We start from the raw sequence: 20,399 nt of genomic DNA on the forward strand, positions 1-20,399 counted from the left end.
GAAGATGGCTGAAACTTTATGTCAAAGGTTCATTATACGGGGATATCCTAGAAAATGTGTGAGACATGCATTTAAACATGGGTTGTATGCGCAGAGAGAGAACTTGCTTGTTAAAAATAAAAAAGATTCATTAGATAGGATAGTATGCTGTTTGCCATATTCCGTGAGGTACGCTGCTATTAGAAGAATCATTGTGAGGCATTGGGGATTGTTGAACACTATCTCAGTCTGTGTGGAACCCCCAGTGTTTGCATATTCTAAGGGGAATAACTTAAGAGATTTGGTGACCAATAGGGGGGATAGACAGCTGCGGACAGTGAGTGAAGATCCTGAGATATGTCATGGATGTTCAGTTTGTGGGAACAGAGTGGAGTTTCAGAGCTTTCAATATGCTGAGAATAAGGACCCATATACAATTTTTGGGTAATTTCTCATGTACGTCAAAGAGAGTTATTTATGGAATCCTTTGTCAGTGTAAGCTATTACATCGGTCATACTAAGCGCCAGATAAGATCTCGAATTGTGGAACACAAAAGTAATTTAAGAATAAAAAAAGATGGGGCACTATCGGTGGAACACTGGTATAAGGCCAGGCATGATGTTGAGCAGTTAAAATTTTTCATTATCATGCAAGTTAAATCTTATGTACAGGGTGATATTACTTGGATACTATGGAGGTTAGAACAAAAATTCCTTTTTTGGTGGGATACAATACAGCCGCACGGATTAAACAGTAGAATTAATTGGGAGGCGTTTTACAGATAGGGGATGCATACCCGGTTGCATTGGGTTAAGTGTTTTGAGTGTGGTGGTGTGCATGGGGAGTGGAATGTTTATGGTGGATATTGAATAGTAGTATGGGATATGAGGGGGGATACATTGGGTGTTTCTGGTTTTATTGAGGTTAGTGAATGATATTGAGGTGAGTATGGTGGTATGTATGGGGAGTGGGTTTTTTAATGTGGTATGTTGATTCGGAGTGTGGGAGACAGGAGGAGGGCTATATGGGGTTATGGTGATTTGAGTATATAGGTATGAGTGTGGTTTCTTAACCCATAGGTTGGTTTTTGAGTGTTTTGAGAGTGGGTTTGGAAGTGGATGGTGTGAATGGTTTATGAGATGGGATATGTGATTGAGTTTGTTTGTGGTGTGAGAATGGTGTGTGTGTTGGCATGTGGATATGGGGAGTTAATATTGGGAGTGCTCAGTAGGAGATATGGTGGCTATGTGTGGATGTCTGTTTTGTATGAGAGTTGCCAATAGTTTGTATTTGGTATATATGTTGTGGATAAAGTTTGTTTTATTGTGGGGTGTAGCACGTTGTTTGAATGTGGTCGTGGTGACGTTGTCATCAATAATACCCAATGTAACTGTGGATTGGTTTACATTGAATACGTAATGAGGTGGGGCTGTGAGGCCAGTGATGTAAGACACTAATTTAAGAGCCGGTTGTTAGTTTGGTGCATAGTGTCGACGTTAAGAGCGTAGCGGTGTGTGCTTTGAGTAGGAGTGAAAATTTGTTGGTGGTTGGGACAAGTAATTGAGTTATCATCTTGAGGTTATGTTAGTTGGAGATATGTAGAGAAGCAGTAACTGTCTGAATTAAATTTTGTGATGGGGTATTTGTATGCCTTTTCTTTAATAGGTACAAGTGAATTCAGTGTTAAGGCTCATTGTGAAAAGTTGCATGGAGAATTCTATTTCAGGAACAAATGGAATGAGATCTTTAGAAGTTATAAGTATGGATAAAATATATGTAAGATAAATAAGATGTATTTTGAAAAGGTGTAAATACAAGAAGTAAGGATATTAAGGTTACCATTGAATTTTGTTTTAGGGTTACCATAGGCTAGTGGTGATGGACATGAACAGAAATTAACAGAGTCGGAGTAAGTGATTTAATATCTAGTAAGGTTGGGGGTGGGAGATGGATATTGGATCATTTATTATTTTTTAATATATTTTAAAAAATGTTTGTATTGAGGTGTTATCGGGAGTGTGGAGAGTTCAGTTCAGATGTGGTATTGGAATACAAGCTATCCCCTGAGGAAGCTATTGGTGAAACATGGAACCTCATAGGGAATTTGATAGGTTTCAACTATTAAAAAGAGGAATTGAATCATCCGAGCCATCTGAAAACACGGAGGGGTGTCAAACTATTTGAAATTATATAGGGGTGTTACTCATTAAGTTCAAGAACTGAATCTCCTGTAGTAATAGTATATTTACAAACTTTTGGTGTTGGTTTTATTGAGATGGGTGGGTATATTGTGGGTTCATATGAATGGGGGATGGATATGTGTGGGTTATAGGGATTTTAAGATGTATTGAACATTTCTGGCATGTCAAATAAGACAATGTTGGTACTAGGGATGTGAATCGAGCTTCGGACGATTGAAAATATCGTCGATATTTTCAAAATCGTCAGAAATCGGGGTCTCCCCCGAAATGATAGGAAAACCCCACGATATTGATCGTGGGGGTTCTCTTATCGTTTTGGGGGAGGGCGGGAAAAACAGCACACAAATATAACCCCTAAACCCACCCTGACCCTTTAAAACTAATCTCTTTGCTTCCCCCACCCTCCCAACCCCCCCAAAAACATTTTACAGGTACCTGGTGGTCCAGTGGGGGTCCCGGGAGCGATCTCCTGCTCCCGGGCCGTCGGCTGTCACTAATCAAAATGGCGCTGATGGCCCTTTGCTCTTACCATGTGACAGGGTATCCGTGCCATTGGCTGGCCCCTGTCACATGGTAGGAGCACTGGATGGCCCGTATTGGATGGCCCGCACCATTTTTAAAGATGTCCAGCCATGGCCGGCGCCATCTTTAAAGATGGCGCCGGCCATCCAGTGCTCCTACCATGTGATAGGAGCCGGCCAATGGCACAGCTTCCCTGTCACATGGTAAGGGCAAAGGGCCATTGGCGCCATTTTTATTAGTGGCAGCCGATGGCCCGAGAGCGGGAGATTGCTCCTCGCACCCCCACTGGACCACTAGGTAATTTTAAAAGGTTTTGGGGGGGTCAGGAGGGTGGGGGAGGCTAAGGGGTAAGTTTTAAAGGGTCGGGTGGTTTGTTTTTTTTTATCAGGCCATCGGCGCCATTTTAATTACTGGCAGCCAAAATGGCGCCGATGGCCCGAGAGTGGGATATCATGCCAGGAGCCCCCCGCTGGACCACCAGGTAATTTAAAACATTTTGGGGGGGTTCGGGAGGGTAAGGGATTCGTTTTAAAGGGTCGGGGTGGGTTTAGGGGTTGTTTTGGTGTGCCGGTTTTCCCGCCCTCCCCCCAAATAACTCCCGTACCTGATTAACGATTTTTCACGATAAATCGGGGGAATTTGTATTGTATCGCGCACTCTAACGATTTTTGACGATTTAAAAAATATCGGACGATTTTTTAAATCGTCAAAAAACGATTCACATCCCTAGTATACGGTGCCTTAGTTATTTTTATAATTAGTATTTACAGTGTAAGTGAGACTTTTGTTAAATACAATAAAATAAAAGATTTCTGTAGTTTTTGTAAATTTGAGGTTTGTGGCACATGATTTAAATCTATGGTGTAAATTAAACTGATACTGCCTGAGGAGACAGTGGATTAAACTTGGTACACTGCCTTTTCTGATACCGCTTTCCTCATTTAGGGGCAGATTTTAAAAGACTATGTGCATTGCGCATCGGGCGTAAAGCCCCAGGACGCTTGTAAGGGCCGGGGCTTGAAAAAATGAGCAGTCTGGGGGTGGGGTGGGAGCATGGCCAGAGGCCTCTCCACTGCCGCTGGGCTGGGGGATCGCGCACTGGCAGTTGGCCGGTGTAACTTACAAAATAAAGGTACCGGGGTTTGTTTGTTTTTATTGGGCTGGGGGGCGGGACAGGTAGGGGAAGGGCTGCGCGTGCATGTTATAAAATCAGGCGTATATTTGTGCGTGCCGGGTAGTGTGCACAAATGTACCACGCACGCGTAGGTTTTAAAATCTGGCCCTTAGTTTTTTTAATTTTTTTAGTTTTTATATTTTTGAAAGATTTTCTAATTGAATTTTGTATTCCACCTCTTTTGTGATTTGTGTTTCATTTTGAGAGGTGTGGCTGTGTTTTTGAAAAAAAACATCTTCTAGACCATCGGAATATTTTCCTAGAGACCACTGTGTAGGGCATGAGCTTCATGCTCATCTAGTGATGAACAATATATCATGTGCAAACTGTAGTCTTTCTCCGGCTTACCTGTTGATTCTGTCTCTTCCAGCTGAACTGTAAAGGCAATGGAGAATAAGGCTATGTACCTCCATACATTTGAAGAGAAGGAAAATGGCTCCATCTATGAAGAATCTTTTGATGGGATTAATAGCAGAAATCTCTCCAAAATGAACCTCTGTGAGGACTGTGAGTAAAGTAAAATATTCAGGGTTTTCAGTTTACTGCATCTAAATGACAGCAAACTCACTATGTTTATGTGAATGTTTTGTTAGTGGCCTACTCACATTGTTAAAGTATTTTTGAAAGGATTCAATATACAATATTAAGACAAGATACCTGAACAAAAGGGGACAATTTCTTTTATGGCAAAGAAAGTTTGTCCGGTGCAGTGAATGTTAAGGTTATAGCCACAATATGGCAACACCTAAAGCCAGGCCATGTATTTTTAAATGAAATTTTACTATTTTTTCTTTTTAAATGCTAATAAAATTGTTTCAGTTACAAATGTTCATTATATTATAATGAGAATAAACAAACACTCTGCAGGACCAGTAAACGTGTATAATTCATTTTTGAAGCATAAACATTCTGTTCTCTATAATCTGAAGCGATGGTGTCCTGCACAAGGAAAAATGCCTGACTAGAGATGTGAATCGGAACCGGAATCGGTTCGGATTCCGGTTCCGATTCACATGTGGGTTTTTTTGCATCGGGCCCGATCGCGGTTTTGTTTATTGGCTGTGCCCGAGCCTATAAACAAAAAACCCACCCCTATCCTTTAAAGCTAACCCCTTAGCTTCCCCCACCCTCCCGACCCCCCCAAAAAACGTTTTACAGGTACCTGGTGGTCCAGTGGGGGTCCCGGGAGCGATCTCCCGCTCCCGGGCTGTCGGCTGCCACTAATCAAAATGGTGCCGATGGCTCTTTACCCTTACCATGTGACAGGGTCAGGAGGGTCCCCCAAGACTTGCCAAAAGCCCCTGGTGATCCAGCGGGGGTCCGGGAGCGATCTCCTGCACTCGGGCCATCGGCTGCCAGTAATCAAAATGGCGCCGATAGCCTTTGCCCTTACTATGTCACAGGGGCTACCGGTGCCATTGGTCAGCCCCTGTCACATGGTAAGAGCACAAGATGGTGCCGGCCATCCACTGCTCCTACCATGTGACAGGGTCCGGCCAATGGCACGGATACCCTGTAACATGGTAAGGGCAAAGGGCCATCGGTGCCATTTTGATTAGTGGCAGCCGACAGCCCGAGAGCGGGAGGATGGCCCGGAGCGGGAGATCACTCCCGGGACCCCCACTGGACCACCAGGTACCTGTATCTGGCCTCCTGTGTCACAAGGTCAATATTAGCCTAAGGATGCCCTCCCCAGGACCTGGGAATAGAAAGAATGAATATAGGGACAGGGATCTTCATCCTTGGCCCCAGAAAAGGATACGGAATCAGTCTGGAAATCCCTGCCTCAGCTCTGAAGAGAGAGAGACAGTATCAGCAGAAGACAGGGATCCCTGTCTTGGGAAGAGAATGGCAGATGGGCTGGGAGAAATCCCTTCCCAAGTTGTGGGAGGAAAGACTGGTTTACCTAGGTAGAACTGTCTGTCCTAAAAATACATTTTTGCAATTTTGTTTGTGCAGATTTCCACTTGTATTTACATACTGGGGCAATTTTTTAAATCCTGCAAATTGTTTGCAGGTCCATAGACCTGCCAGCTAATTTTCAAAGGAGAAACTCCCAATGAGTACTTTACCTCTCGCCATATCAACCTTTCTTTTCCAGCAGCTAAATCTAGACACCTTGTGAAATTCTGCAGTAAGATTTAGACACTGAGGGAGGAAAGGTTTCAGCCTAAAGAATTTATCCAATAGCTACTTAGATACCCAGGCAAAGTCCTTTGAAAACTGTCTGCATTATGTATTCCTAGGTAAATATTGTGTGACCAATCCTTCAGCTTGTCACTAGATGGCCATAGGTCCCATGCCATCTGGACTAGTAACATCATGGGATGTCCATTCTCTTTCAGTCTCTCAACTGAGCTGACTGTGATTGGATCTCCCTAGGGCATAGGCAGAGTTAGGTTTTGAGGAATAAGGAATGGCTTTTCTTTTCCCCCTGCTGAGTTGGGCCCACTAACCCAGCTTGGTGGTTTTATTGCATTCAGCGAGGATCCCTCCTCAGTACACTCATTGGGCCGGATTTTAAAAGCCCTGCGCGTGTAAATCCAGCCAGATTTACGCGCGCAGCGCACTCGCGCGCCTATTTTGCATAGGCCGCTGGAACGCGCATAGCCCCGGGATGCGCGTAAGTCCTGGGGCTTCGTAAACTGGGCGGGAGGGGGCGTGTCCGGGGTCAGGGGGCGGTTTGGGACGGGTCCGGGGGCGTGGCCGAGGCCTCCGGACCAGCCCTTGGGTCGGGAGATGGCGCGCCAGCAGCCCGCTGGCGCGCGCAGATTTACACCTGCCTCGGTTAGGCGTAAATCTGCTGACAACGGTAGGGGGGGGGTTAGATAGGGCCAGGGGGGTGGGTTAGGGAGGGGAAGGTGAGGGGAGGCAGAAGGGCTCGGCGCGCACAGGTTGCACAAATGTGCACCCCCTTGCGTGCGCCGACCCCGGATTTTATAAGATACGTGCGGCTACGCGCGTATCTTATAAAATCCAGCGTACTTTTGTTCGCGCATGCGCTGTTTTTGAAAATGTACCCCACTGTCTATGAAGGTCTGCCTCCCTGTTGTAGAGAATTAAGGTTTTTGTAGATTTTGATCCAATTTTGATAAGCTTTCTTATTCCGGAGAACACCCAGTGCCTTGGGAAAGGAGCAACTCCCTCTAATCCTGAGAGTAAGGGCTGGAGACCTGTGAACAATCCCATTTACTCCTTAGAGGAAGCAAGACCAGTGACAGCACAACCCAGCGTGAGATAATTTGGCTAGAGACTTTGGATTTTTCCCCTTTTTGATCGTGTGGCGGGGTTTTTTTTCACTCCCCTATGCACAACCTGGTGAAGGAGATAGAGAGTTGTGAGCTGAACTGGAACATCTGGCCTCTCTCCCTGAGAGGACTTCAAGATTGTACCATCAAGCGTTGGAAGACTCCCAATCGGATCTCCACCCCAAAGGGATCAGGACATACACTGTGGGCTAAAGACTGAACTTTTGACTCAAGTAGGATATTTTTGTAGTGTGGGGCTTCTCCCTAGGATTAAGAACGTAAGATATGCCATACTGGGTCAGACCAAGGGTCCATCAAGCCCAGCATCCTGTTTCCAACAGTGGCCAATCCTCCCCAAGTACCCAAATACTAAATAAATCTCAAGCTACTATTGCTTATTTATTAATAGCAGTTTATGGATTTTTCCTCTAGGAACTTATCCAAACCTTTTTTAAACCCAGTTACACCAACTGCTGTAACCATATCCTCTGGCAATGACTTCCAGGACTTAACTATGTGCTGAATGAAAAAGAATTTTCTTTGATTTGTTTTAAATGAGCTACTTGCTAACTTCATGGAGTGCCCCCTGCTCTTTCTATTATCTGAAGAGTAAATAAGTGATTTACATTAACCTGTTCAAGTCCTTTCATTATTTTGTAGACCTCTATCATAACCCCCTTTAGTCGTCTCTACTCCAGTCCTAACTTCTTTAGCCTTTCCTCATCGGGCAGCCATTCCATGCCCCTTATCATTTTGGTCGCCCTTCTCTGCACTTTCTTCAGTGCAACTATATCTTTTTTGAGATGCAGCGACCAGAATTGCACACATTATTTAAGATGCATTCTCACCGTGGAGTGATACAGAAGCATTATGACATCCATTGTTTTAATTGCCATTCCCTTCCTAATTATTCCTAATATTCTGTTTGCTTTTTTGATTGCCACAGGACACTGAGCCAACAGTTTCAGTGTCTTGTCCAGTATAACACCTAGATCTCTTTCCTGGATGGTAACTAAGAACCTAACATTGTGTAACTATAGCCCTCTACTGGGCCGTTGCATAGTGAGTAGGCAGTGGTAAGCTGCCCCCCCCCCCCCCCAAGAGCTGGAGAGAAGGACACTAGCACCCTAGTCGAGACACCATGTAAATAGTTCAATTGTACAGTCTAATTTGTTGAATGTTTGTGGGACAGTGATTGACCTTTTGGAAATAATCAGCAAATATGATTTGAACAACCAGTCTGAGTCCAGCCTATCTGTCCTTGAGGAGAACACCACACCAGAAAGATACACACATGTCAGAAAGATCCCACTCTCTGGGAAGTGCAGAAAGCAGGGGAAGGATGGCCCTGACCATTAAATTCTTTTATGGCCCTAGGGGATCCAACAAAACCCCAGCAAAGGGTTACGATTGTGAAGTCAATATTTAATTAGCTGGGTAGTGGACATGGCTTGATATTTGCACTTTAGAACACATGAGAATCGTTTGTTATTGCATTTTGCATCTTTGCATTAGCACTTTGTGGAGGATTCCATATGGTGTAGACATTCATGGATACCCGAATTAGGGTGAAGCAACTCGACGTTTGTTGAATTTGATAATGAAAGACATCTACGTTTCCTCCTCCTGTTTACAGTGGTTGGAGTAGTTATAGTGATAAAGGAAGGTGTATGATCAATTGATTACGTTGAAGTTGTCTTATTATTGAAGATTTCTGTTACTGAAGATTTTTCCATTTTGAGTCAGTCCCTGAGGAAGCCCTCAGGATAAGAGGGTGAAACAAAGATCTTTGTCAGACATTCGGACTTGTCTTTTGACAATCATGTGTTTTTTTTATAAAGAATATGTGTTTATTGGATAAATTTAATACATGATTCATTTCATGGATGACTTATCTGAATTAATCATGAATTAACAACTCATTGTAATTCTTATAATTTCTTTAACAATATAAGTCTGAAATGTGTACCTATTTGGTTTTATGTGATATGTGTGCTGAATGTATGAGAGGGTGTGTGTGAGTTAGATAAATTTTAATTGTCTAGATAGTTGTTAAACATGTGGTTGCATAAATAAAATGTTGAAAAAACAATTATAGAAAAATAAGCTCTTCTTTTGTGTGTGATTTACCTCCCATCTGTTCAGCATAACAGTAATGGGCCAGCAAGGCCCCCCACCCACCAGACTCTTTCACCTCCCCCCAACACTCACAAAACTGCTGCTGGGAGGTACAGTAGATACAGTACTTGCCCCTGGTGCTTCCATTGCTGCTTCTGATCTATCAGGCTATGAATTAGCCAGATAAGTGACTGAATATGGCAAAACTAGTTATTTCCACAGATAACATTTGAGTTATATTTCTAAATGGGTTTTGAATATTGACCTCTGTATTGTCAGTAAAGGCTGTAGAAATACAGCAGACTTCACTTACAACAGACATGGTTACAATCAAAGATGGATGAATCAACTGTGTTCTGGCTTGGATCTCAGCTTTGAATCCTAAGGCAACTTGGCCCTTTTACTGAATCAGAGCTGGGAAGATAATTTCATGATAATTAATAGAATCCTTTTGGGATTCTGATGCTTAAGAGGCCTCTAATAACTTGTTTAAAATAAAAAAATTTTAAAATCTTTTGATTCACCTGGTGCTCAACTAATATTAGTACTTCTTCATACACTCAGTTGCTATACAGTACAGAGACCTTTCTTTCTAGAGCTGATAGCTGCAGACAATTGACTAATAGATAATAGGGGCTTGGAGGTAAAAGAAAAAAGTTTTCATTTTTCAGATTGTTTTCTGGAGGTTTTATATAATGAATTTCAGTTTGTGGAATGTGTGATTCGTTTCATTCATGTGAAAAAATGCAACAAACATAAAAAAAAAAAAAGACTATAAAAATGGGACCTCCCAAGCCTCCTGTCCCTCCCTCCCACCCACCAGGAAAAATGCCGGGGCCAGGGCACCCCAGCCCCCACTTACCCAGTCCAGTGGGGATCTGCTGGCAAGGACTAGGCCTAGGTTGAAGCTTCAGCCTTGTGTAGGCTGAGGAAGCAGTAGGTCACAGTGGCCTTGGTCTAGGCTGGAGCCCAAGCCAGGACTGTGGCTGCGGCCCGGCTAGGAGGCTGGGTCCCAACACCGGGGCCTTGGCTCGGACTCAGGCCTGATGCCGGGGCCCAGCCCAGAGGTCAGGTCCTGATGCCTGAGTCTTAGCCCAACCTGGAGGCCGGGTCCTGACACCCAGGCCTCACCCCAGACCCAGGCCTGATACCGGGGCTGGGCCTGGAGGCCAGGTCTTGACACCTGGGCCTCGGCCTACGGTCAGGCCCAGATGTGGAGCTCAGGCCTAAGAATAACTCTGAAGATATCCTCTTCTTTTTTTTCTTCTTCAACTGACACTGTCTGCAATGCTGTACATCAAAATGGTGCCATCCGCTGGGGTGAATGCGCCTGATTTAATTAACTTTGGCACAACCCCAGTGGACGGTGTCAATTGAAGAAGGTAAAAAGAAAAAAAGAGGATAATTGCTGGAAAAATGTGGGGCCAGGATCCTCTCAGGCCTCCACTTACCTGGCCTGGCCACTTTTGAAGATACCTGACAGATCAGGTAAGTGATTATTTGGGGGGGTGCTTGGATCTTGGCCAAAGCCCTGGCATTAGGTCAGGCATAGGCCAAGGCACCAGTGTTATGCTTAGGTGAAGGCTGTGGCCCCTGCTTTGGGCCTTGGCCTACGCCCTAGGCAAGGCCTCAGGCCTACTCCTAGGCTTGATGCATTCATTTAAACAAATGCAACAAATAAGGTTTGTTTCATTGGGGGGACCCGCGAAATGTTTCAGGGCTATCCTAAATGAAATTAATTGCCCTTATTTGTTGCATTTTGCACATTCATTTTGAATGAATGCACATCTCTAATAGACAACAACTGTCCTATTGTTTAATGACATCATTTGAAGAATGAACAAATTCTGAACTTTATATTTAAATCAGCTTTTTTTTCTCTGTGCCTGTCTGCACTTGTATGTTTAAAAATAATGGCTTTCATAGAAATTGAAGAGAGATATGAGTTGGCACACTAGCACAACAAGCCAAATGTTATAATTAGTGAGGTTTGGGTGGACCCTTGGACACTGTGGCAGCTGACCATGCCCACGGGGGGAAGTCCCACGAGGGGCCACAGGTCAGGCTCAGCTTAGGACACACAAACACAGAGATTGATCTTTTATTAGACAATGTGGTGAAGCCACCAGAGGTGGCAGTAGTGAGCAGCAGAAGTAGCCCGGCTGGGCTAGTATCCCTCAGGCGCTGGAACAGCAACTCCTCCGGTAGCAGTGCTGTAGTGGAAAGAACTGAGAATAATGAGTACAGTGGAATATGCACAAAGCCCCAGTATGGAGAACCCCAGGATAGGAAGTGAGGCCCCCGAGGAGTGGGTACCCCGTTAGCGATAGGAGTCCAGTGGAAGATTGGAGAGACAGAGTAGCTGAGTACGGAGAGTGAATCCCATCTGTAAGATACCCCCTTGCTAACTCAAAGGCTAGCAAACATCGTAGGCTTTAAATATGCGGGCAACTTGCCAAGTAGGAAATAAGAGTGAGGGCCACGCGGAGCACGCACCCTAAGGTACCAGCCGAGCACGGTGAGAGGCAGCGCCCAAGCCGGTCCGGGGATGCCGGAGAGGACGACAAACAGACGCCGCGGCAGCTAGGTGTCCATCCATAGCGAGAGGAGGTGCAAAGAAAGAAAGGTAGGCAGAGTGAAGCCGTCGGGAAGGGACAGTTGCAACACCAAATAAGGCAACAGTGTGGTTTTCAAATAGGTCCTAGAGGTAGTGGGAGATGGAAGGACAGTTTTTAAAGCTATCTACCTGGGTAAGAAGCAAATAAATTCACTGCCTTAAAGGATATGTGGGCTTCTACAGCAGGTGTACTTTTAACTCGGTTGAAGAGAAGCATTCCCAGGGCGATGTTTAGGGCAGGGTTGGAAAATAACACAACTAGATTGGATTTTCAAATCTGTGTATGTTGTTTGCTAGAGATGTGAATCGTGTCCTCGATCGTCTTAAAGATCGATTTCGGCTGGGAGGGGGAGGGAATCGTATTGTTGCCGTTTGGGGGGGTAAAATATCGTGAAAAATCGTAAAATCGTGAGCCGGCACATTAAAACCCCCTAAAACCCACCCCCGACCCTTTAAATTAAATCCCCCACCCTCCCGAACCCCCCCCCCAATGACTTAAATAACCTGGGTGTCCAGCGGCGGTCCGGAACGGCAGCGGTCCGGAACGGGCTCCTGCTATTGAATCTTGTTGTCTTCAGCCGGCGCCATTTTCCAAAATGGCGCCGAAAAATGGCGGCGGCCATAGAGCAACACGATTCCACGGCAGGAGGTCCTTCCGGACCCCCGCTGGACTTTTGGCAAGTCTTGTGGGGGTCAGGAGGCCCCCCCAAGCTGGCCAAAAGTTCCTGGAGGTCCAGCGGGGGTCAGGGAGCGATTTCCCGCCGCGAATCGTTTTCCGTACGGAAAATGGCGCCGGCAGGAGATCGACTACAGGAGGTTGTTCAGCGAGGTGCCGGAACCCTCGCTGAACGACCTCCTGCAGTCGATGAACCCTCGCTGAACGACCTCCTGCAGTCGATCTCTTGCCGGCGCCATTTTCCGTACGGAAAACGATTCGCGGCGGGAAATCGCTCCCTGACCCCCGCTGGACCTCCAGGAACTTTTGGCCAGCTTGGGGGGGGCCTCCTGACCCCCACAAGACTTGCCAAAAGTCCAGCGGGTGTCCGGAAGGACCTCCTGCCGTGGAATCGTGTTGCTCTATGGCCGCCGCCATTTTTCGGCGCCATTTTGGAAAATGGCGCCGGCTGAAGACAACAAGATTCAATAGCAGGAGCCCGTTCCGGACCGCTGCCGTTCCGGACCGCCGCTGGACACCCAGGTTATTTAAGTCATTTGGGGGGGTTCGGGAGGGTGGGGGATTTAATTTAAAGGGTCGGGGGTGGGTTTTAGGGGGTTTTAGTGTGCCGGCTCACGATTCTAACGATTTATAACGATAAATCGTTAGAATCTCTATTGTATTGTGTTCCATAACGGTTGAAGACGATATTAAAATTATCGGACGATAATTTTAATCGTCGAAAAACGATTCACATCCCTATTGTTTGCCATCAAAAACCCACCAGCAGAAAAATCAGGTACATAGTTTGTGGGGCCTTTTATCAGTGGGCAAGTTTCTAAGGGAAATTAGGTACAAGGTTCACGGTTACAAAGTTTCCCATGGAGTTTGCTACCAGATGGACTGTTTGAAAATTACTATCAAATAGACCTGCTCTAGGTCATATTGAGACTTAGCTTCAGAGGTGAGGCTGAGGGTTGTGGGCCATCAGTGACTTACTGACAGTCAGTGAAAAATGACTTGCTTGTAAAAATGATTTCATACCCATAAAAACATTAGCCCAATATTTCTACAGTGTGGACGTGCTCTTGTGGTATTTTAAAAGAAAAGTTGCTTGCAAAGTGGGCCAAACATTGATTTGTAACATCACACTCAGGCCAATACATTAAGGGGTAGATTTCATAAACTTGCGCACACACATAAATTTGTTCGCGCACTAGGCGCGAACAAGAGTACGTGGGATTTCAATAGATACACGTGTAGCCGCGCGCATCCATTAAAATCCGGGGTCGGCGCACGCAAGGCTGCCCAAAATCGGCAGCCTGCGCGTGCCAAGCCGCACAGCCTGCCTCCGTTCCCTCCGAGGCCGCTCCAAAATCGTAGAGGCCTCGGAGGGAACTTTCCTTCCGCCTCCCTTCTCCTACCTAACCCATCCTCCCGGCCCTATCTAATCCCCCCCACCTCTGTCGCGAAAGTTACGCCTGCACATGGCAGGCGTAATTTTGCACGTGCCGGGCCAGCTGCCGTGCGCCATGTTCGGTCCGGGGGCTGGTCCGGAGGCCACAGCCACACCCCTGGAACGCCCCCGGGCCGAAACCACACCCGCGGCACCGCCCCCAGATGTTGCGCTGGCCGCGTCATGCTCCCCAATGACGCACGGATCGTGACATGCCCCCCTACACGCCCCCCCCCCCCCCAGGAAAGTCCTGGGACTTACACACGTCCCGGGGCTTTGCGCGCGCCGGAAGCCTATGCAACATAGGCTCGGCGTGCACAGGGGGTGTTTGGGCCAGGTTTTCAGGGGGTACGCTCGTACTCCTTTGAAAATATGGCCCTAAGAGTGCAGGAAAATGGGTACTCAATGGTGAGCACCCGCTCTCCCAACGTGCTCCCAGCCACCTATCTTGGGCACGTGATCCTGTATTTAAATGAGAGGTCGCACCAAAAAGGAGGTGCTAGGGACAATAACGCAACCCTAGTGCCTCCTTATTAGAGGAAACCCAGGAGAGGTGGCTGTCAGCGGGTTCAGAAATCGCACGCTCAATTTTACAAGCATCGGTTTTCAAACCTGCTGACAGCCATGGGTTAAGAAAATGGAAGCCGGTAAAATTGAGCATCCGTTTTCCGAACCTGACTGGCTGGCACATTTTTTTAAAATTATTTTCTATTTATTTATTTTTAAACATTTTTGATTCCTCTGACTTAATATCGCTAGGATATTAAGTGGGAGAAGGTACAGAAAAGCAGTATTTTATGCTTTTCTGTACACTTTTTCAGGCTGCTCAGAAATTAACGCCTGCCCTGATTCATAACTAATAGCCTCATCGACATGCATTTGCATGTAATGAGCACTTTATAATATCGGCCTGACTGTGTAGCAAACAGGTCTACGGTGAGAACATGGCATGTGATAGATTAAAAAGAGAGCAGCGCTAAATCATCATGGGATTATTTGTTTATTTTGCATGATTTCACACTAGGTAACACTTGCTTCTGTGAAAAAAAAAAAGTTGTCAGCAAAAATCTAGCCAAACCATCAGTTAAAATGTTTTCATGAGTTAGTAACCATGGTAAGTTTTTAATTCATGATTCAAAATTTCTTCTTCTGGACAGTCTCATACTATTTCTTGTGTTATGAAAGAAACACTTTAAAGAAGGAAACATCAAATCCTGACATTCTAATCTGAAACCATGGTCATAGGAAAGCTATCAAGAGGATTACACATTTTCCTGGCTCTAGCATGGAATAGTGTATTTGGATTTTCAGAAGTCATCTGACAAAATCTTCCAAGAGAATCCTCAAGAAATTAAACCGTCATGGCATAGGAGGCAGTGTCCTATTGTGGACCAATAACTGCTTAAAAGAAAGGAAACAGAGGAGGGGAGTAAATAGTCAGTTTTTCAAATGGAGAAAAGTCATTAGTGAAATACTGCAGGGACTGGTACTGGGACCTGTGCTGTTTAACGTAGACATAAATGATCTGAAAAAGTGAGGTGATCAAATTTGCAGATGACAGAAAATTATTCAAAGTTGTTAAAACAGCTGAGGAACTGCAGAAGGGATCTTGTGAAACTGGGAGACTGGGCATCTGAATGGCAGATAAAATTCAGTGTGGAAAAATGAAAAATGATGCACGTAAGGAAAAATAATCCCAATTACAGGTACACAATGCTGGGTTCCATTTTAAGCATCATCAGACAGGAGAAGGACCTCAGAGTCCTTGTGGACAATACATTGAAATCCTCTGCTCAGTGCACGACAGCAGTCGAAAAATCAAACAATGTTAGGAATGATCTGAAAAGGAATGTAGAATAAAACAGAAAATATCATATTGTCCCTGTATCAATCCATGGTGCGACCTTGCCTTGAGTATTATGTGCAGCTTTGGTCGCCTCCATCTCAAGAAAGACATAGCAGAACTAGAAAAAATGCAGAGGAAAGTGACAAAAATTGATAAAGGGGATGAAATGACAGGTTAGGGTTTTTCAGCTTGGAAAAGAGCCAGCTGAGAGGGGACATAATAGAAGTTTATAAAATCATGAGTAGGGTGAAACGGATATATAAAGGATGCTTATTTACCCTTTTGAAAAATACTAAAACAAGGGAGCAGTTTAACAACCAGCAAGTTTAAAACAAATTATAGAAAGTACTTTTTCACTCAGCACACATGCAAGCTGTGGAATTTGTGGCAGAGGACATGGTCAAGATGACTGTCATAATGGGGCTTAAAAGAGGTTTGGATAAGTTCCTGGAGGAAAAGTCCACAACATATTAGCCAGGAAGACTAAAGAAAGTTATTGCTATCCCTGGGAGTGAGTTAAAAAAAAATAGATCTACTTTTTGGGAATCTGCCAGGTTCATGTAACTTGAACTGGCCACTGTCGGAGACAGGATGCTGTGCTCGGTGGACCTTGGTCTGATCCAGCAGGGCACATCTTACCTTCTTATGTTCTTAAAAACATCAGTATATATACAACAAAGTTAAGAAAATGTTTAAAAATCCACACGTTTTCAATAAATTAGTATTCAATGCGCACATGCGGTATAACACCGATGGAAATTTATGTAAATGTGCTGCATAATATCAAACTCTACTCTTGAACTTTCTAATCCTTGTTACAAAATCTACCCCCACCCTATCATAGAAACTGGGGGCCTTGACAAAAATGTAAGCCAAATACAATACACTGAAATCCAGTACTTTTAAACGGAATCTTTTTAATTCAAAATATTTCTCTGGGCAGAAAACTTTGCTTACCATGGACACCCTTATGCTTCATGGGTGGGAGTGTCAGAGCTGGCAATTTATGCTTCAGGACTTTAAATAAAGAGATACATACACAGGTAGGTTTAGCAGGCAAGATTTAAACAGGATTATGTAGTTTCAGTTCATCAGGAAGTTTGTAAACATAGAAACTTTCAAATTTGCACCTAATTCAAAGCCCGAGGGAGGAGCTGTTGCTGACAAGGAGTGTTCTTAAGTTTGTTTGTGCACTTTTTTTTTTTTTAACATTTAAATAACATCTCAGCTTTTCCATTAGTCTCTAACAGTATTTGCCCTATTTCTATATATGCTTTCTTGGAAAACCACGTAATCCTTGCCATCTGCTCTCATTAGTAAATCAGCATATATAACTTATTTTTCTATTGATTTCCACCAGTAATCTCCAGTGGTTAAAGGAACAAGATAAAATTCCCAATGGTGTTAGTAGAAATACTGCAGTTGGGATGATGATGATTCATTTATTAAAAGGAAGAGGTGCGCTTCATTTAGACCCCTCTTTGAGAATTACTTAAACAGCACTTTCACGTTCAGTGAACCAATGAGCAGGATCCTGAGGGAGGACCTAACCTGAACACTGTTGCTGTTATTGCAGAGTTCATAACAAGGGAATCACTTTGCCATTATACCAAACTACCCTTATTTATTATGAGGATAACTTTAAAAGACCTGCGTGTGCATGTGTATATGGCTGCATGCAGATGTACCCAGTATCTTATAACCTGCACGGATCATATACGCACAGATTATGAAAAATGCGTATATGTAAAAGATGTGTGAGAATAGATATTCTAGTGATACGGATAAATTCTGATTTATCCAGCTAACTGGTAGTTTTGCTGCTCCTTAGATAAATCTTAAAAGTGATACTCATATAGCTAAATAAGATATCCAGGATAGGTCTCAAATAGAGTTACTTAGCTGGATAAGTAGCTTTATTTGAAACTTATCCAACTTAATTATCTGAATAAGTAGCGTGTTGAAGACTTATCAACTAAGTAGCAGCTTTGCTGTTACTTAGCCGAATTAGTCTGAGTTTATCCAGCTAAGTGGTATGCAACTGCTCTGTGCATGCATTTTTACTTCCTACTTTAAAAGTATACGCAGGGAGATTTTACATGCATAGTTTGCATGCACTTCCTCTGGTAAGTCAGCTTTTATGCATGTTAGTTGGCAGATTTTCCAACATGCATGCTTCAATTAAATTATTAGTTTTACCAATTTGTCCACCAGTTTGACAAGTCTATCTGAGACCGAGCCCCTTCTGGTTCTTTATCATGAACTCCTCCCAGTTCACCCAGATAGCCCACCCAGTCAGTATTTCACATTAAAGATGTTTACTATCTCTTACTCCAGATAAAGGCAGGTGTAAATATACGCAAGTAAGCTGCCAAGTCTACACATGCAAATCTCTTATGAAATAGCAGTTTACACGTGTAAATGTTGGCCCTGCCCCAGAATGCCCCTAGATTGCCCCCTTTTTTGCGTACATAAATTTACTTGCAAATCCTTATGTACACATGCATGAGGTTTATAAAAAAAAAAAAAAAAAGAAGCATATACAAGAGTACATGCTGTTTACACATATATATGCCAATTTTTACACACAAGGTTTTGAAAATTCACCTTTAAATCTTTTCTATAAACACAAAGGGGGTAATTTTCAAAGGAGTTACGCATGTAAATGTGACATACTATCGTAGCAATTTTCAAAAGCTATTTACTCGAGTAAAGTGCACTTACTTGAGTAAATCCTATGGACAATTCAATGGCATATATTGTAGCAATTTTGAAAAGCCCACTTACTTGAGTAAAGTGTATTTACTCGAGCAAAAACCAGTTTTGCTCGAGTAAATGCTTTTGAAAATCTGGCCCAAAGGGCGTAATTTTCAAAGCAAACATATCACACATAAGATTCCTTAGAAAATTATTCCACAAAAACTATCCGCACAAATTCACACCTGCTACGTTGTACAGGGAAAGTTTCTGAGGACATTTATTCTCAGGCACGGTAACTTTCAAACCAGCACACATTTCCACACATACATTGGCCCACGCCCAGGGATGCGACTGTTTTATGATTTGTGTGTGTATATGCGCACATTATAAAATAGCCTGGCTGTGCACACATGTGCACCGAATTTTAAGTGGGTGGATACAAGGGTATGCAAACCTCGCTTCTACTGCGCAAGATGGCTGATTTTAAAAAGGGCACACGCTGACGCCATTCTCAGTTTTACCAGTTCATCCCCAGTTTACCCATTTAAGAGCCAGGTCCTCCAAACCCCCCCCCCCTAGTTTAATAGCCTTCACTCCCCCCCAGTTAGCCCTGACCCTTAAAACCCCAAAGATTTGCCTAGTTTTCTTTATTTTATAACTTATATCTCCTCCATAGCTGAAGTATATTTACATGGCAGCGTACCTCGGCCACACTGGGGCGCATAAATATTTATATGCACATCTCTGGGTCACAGCTCGAAACACTCGTGCCCCACCTAGACAACGCCTAAGCCCTGCCCCCTTTTAAAAACTTTGGAGATGTGCGCGCTGCAGGAGATACGCAAGTATCCAGGCGGCATTTAAAATCTGCTCAACACAGGCAAGCTCAACTTATTTGTGCATCCCCTAATTAAAATGCATGCTGGGCTTTTAAAAGAGATGGAGCGCCAAAATCGGGAGATGGGCGTGCATCTAGCACATACGCATGTCCACCCGATTTTATAAAGTGGGCAGATATGCATGCTCATGTGCCAATGTGCGCGCATCTCACGTTGGAGAAAAAGGGGCGTGGTGTTGGCATGGTACGGGCGTGGCATGGCCAAGAGATGTGAGTACAAATACCTATGTGCCTGGGTGTGTGCCCAGTTCCAATCCATAGCATAAATTTATTTCTGGTATTTATTTATTTTTATTTATTCATTTTTATATACCGTCATTCGGTTCAGCCATCATAACGGTTTACAAGGTCAAACAAAAACAGATAAATTATACATAGTTACAAAAAAGTAATAATGGGGGGGGGGGGAATGGAAGGAAGGGGAAGATGGTAGGGTGAAAAAGGGAGGAAAAGGGAAAAAAGGGAAGTAACAGTAATAGTATTAATTTATCATAAAGGAGGGATTCTATCATTACTTCTTATAAGTTCCGAATTATAATGAATATGGTTGATGCTAGTTGTAGATACTTTTTCTTTCGTGCCTGGGTTTGGTTGGTTGAGTTGATTGTAGATGTATGGTATGGAGGAGGTGTAAGTTAAAAACAAAATACAGACATCCTCGAGGGGCTTAAGGGGCCTGGGGTAATTGGGGGGAGTACAGGCTAAAGAGCCAGGGAGGTTTGGAGGACCTAGCTCTAGACTGGGTGAACTGGTGGATGAACTGGTGAAACTGGTCATGGCTATAAAATTCCTCCACTTGCATGGCTGAAACCCGATTTTATGAGCACCCACTTGCAAAATTAGGCCCACAGATGTCCATGCCCAGGCTATTTTAAAACATATGCACATATGTGTGAATATGTTGGAAATTTGCCACATCTCTGGGTGCATGCCAAACCACACATGTAAATGGGTGCCTGCACACCCATTTGTAAGTTACCATCA

At 44.1% G+C, this 20,399-nt stretch overlaps 1 long non-coding RNA gene across 1 annotated transcript in view; it reads left to right on the top strand.

The window, feature by feature from the left end:
* Window positions 1–20,399, top strand: part of LOC115088851 — a 106,437-nt gene that overhangs the window by 44,490 nt on the left and 41,548 nt on the right. Inside the window, exon 2 of the long non-coding RNA XR_003855933.1 lies at window positions 4,248–4,384. This is a non-coding gene — a long non-coding RNA (uncharacterized LOC115088851). The remainder of the gene's footprint in view (window positions 1–4,247; window positions 4,385–20,399) is intronic.

The sequence above is a fragment of the Rhinatrema bivittatum genome, chromosome 3 (assembly GCF_901001135.1).
Source record: "Rhinatrema bivittatum chromosome 3, aRhiBiv1.1, whole genome shotgun sequence".
Taxonomy (NCBI): Eukaryota; Metazoa; Chordata; class Amphibia; order Gymnophiona; family Rhinatrematidae; genus Rhinatrema; species Rhinatrema bivittatum.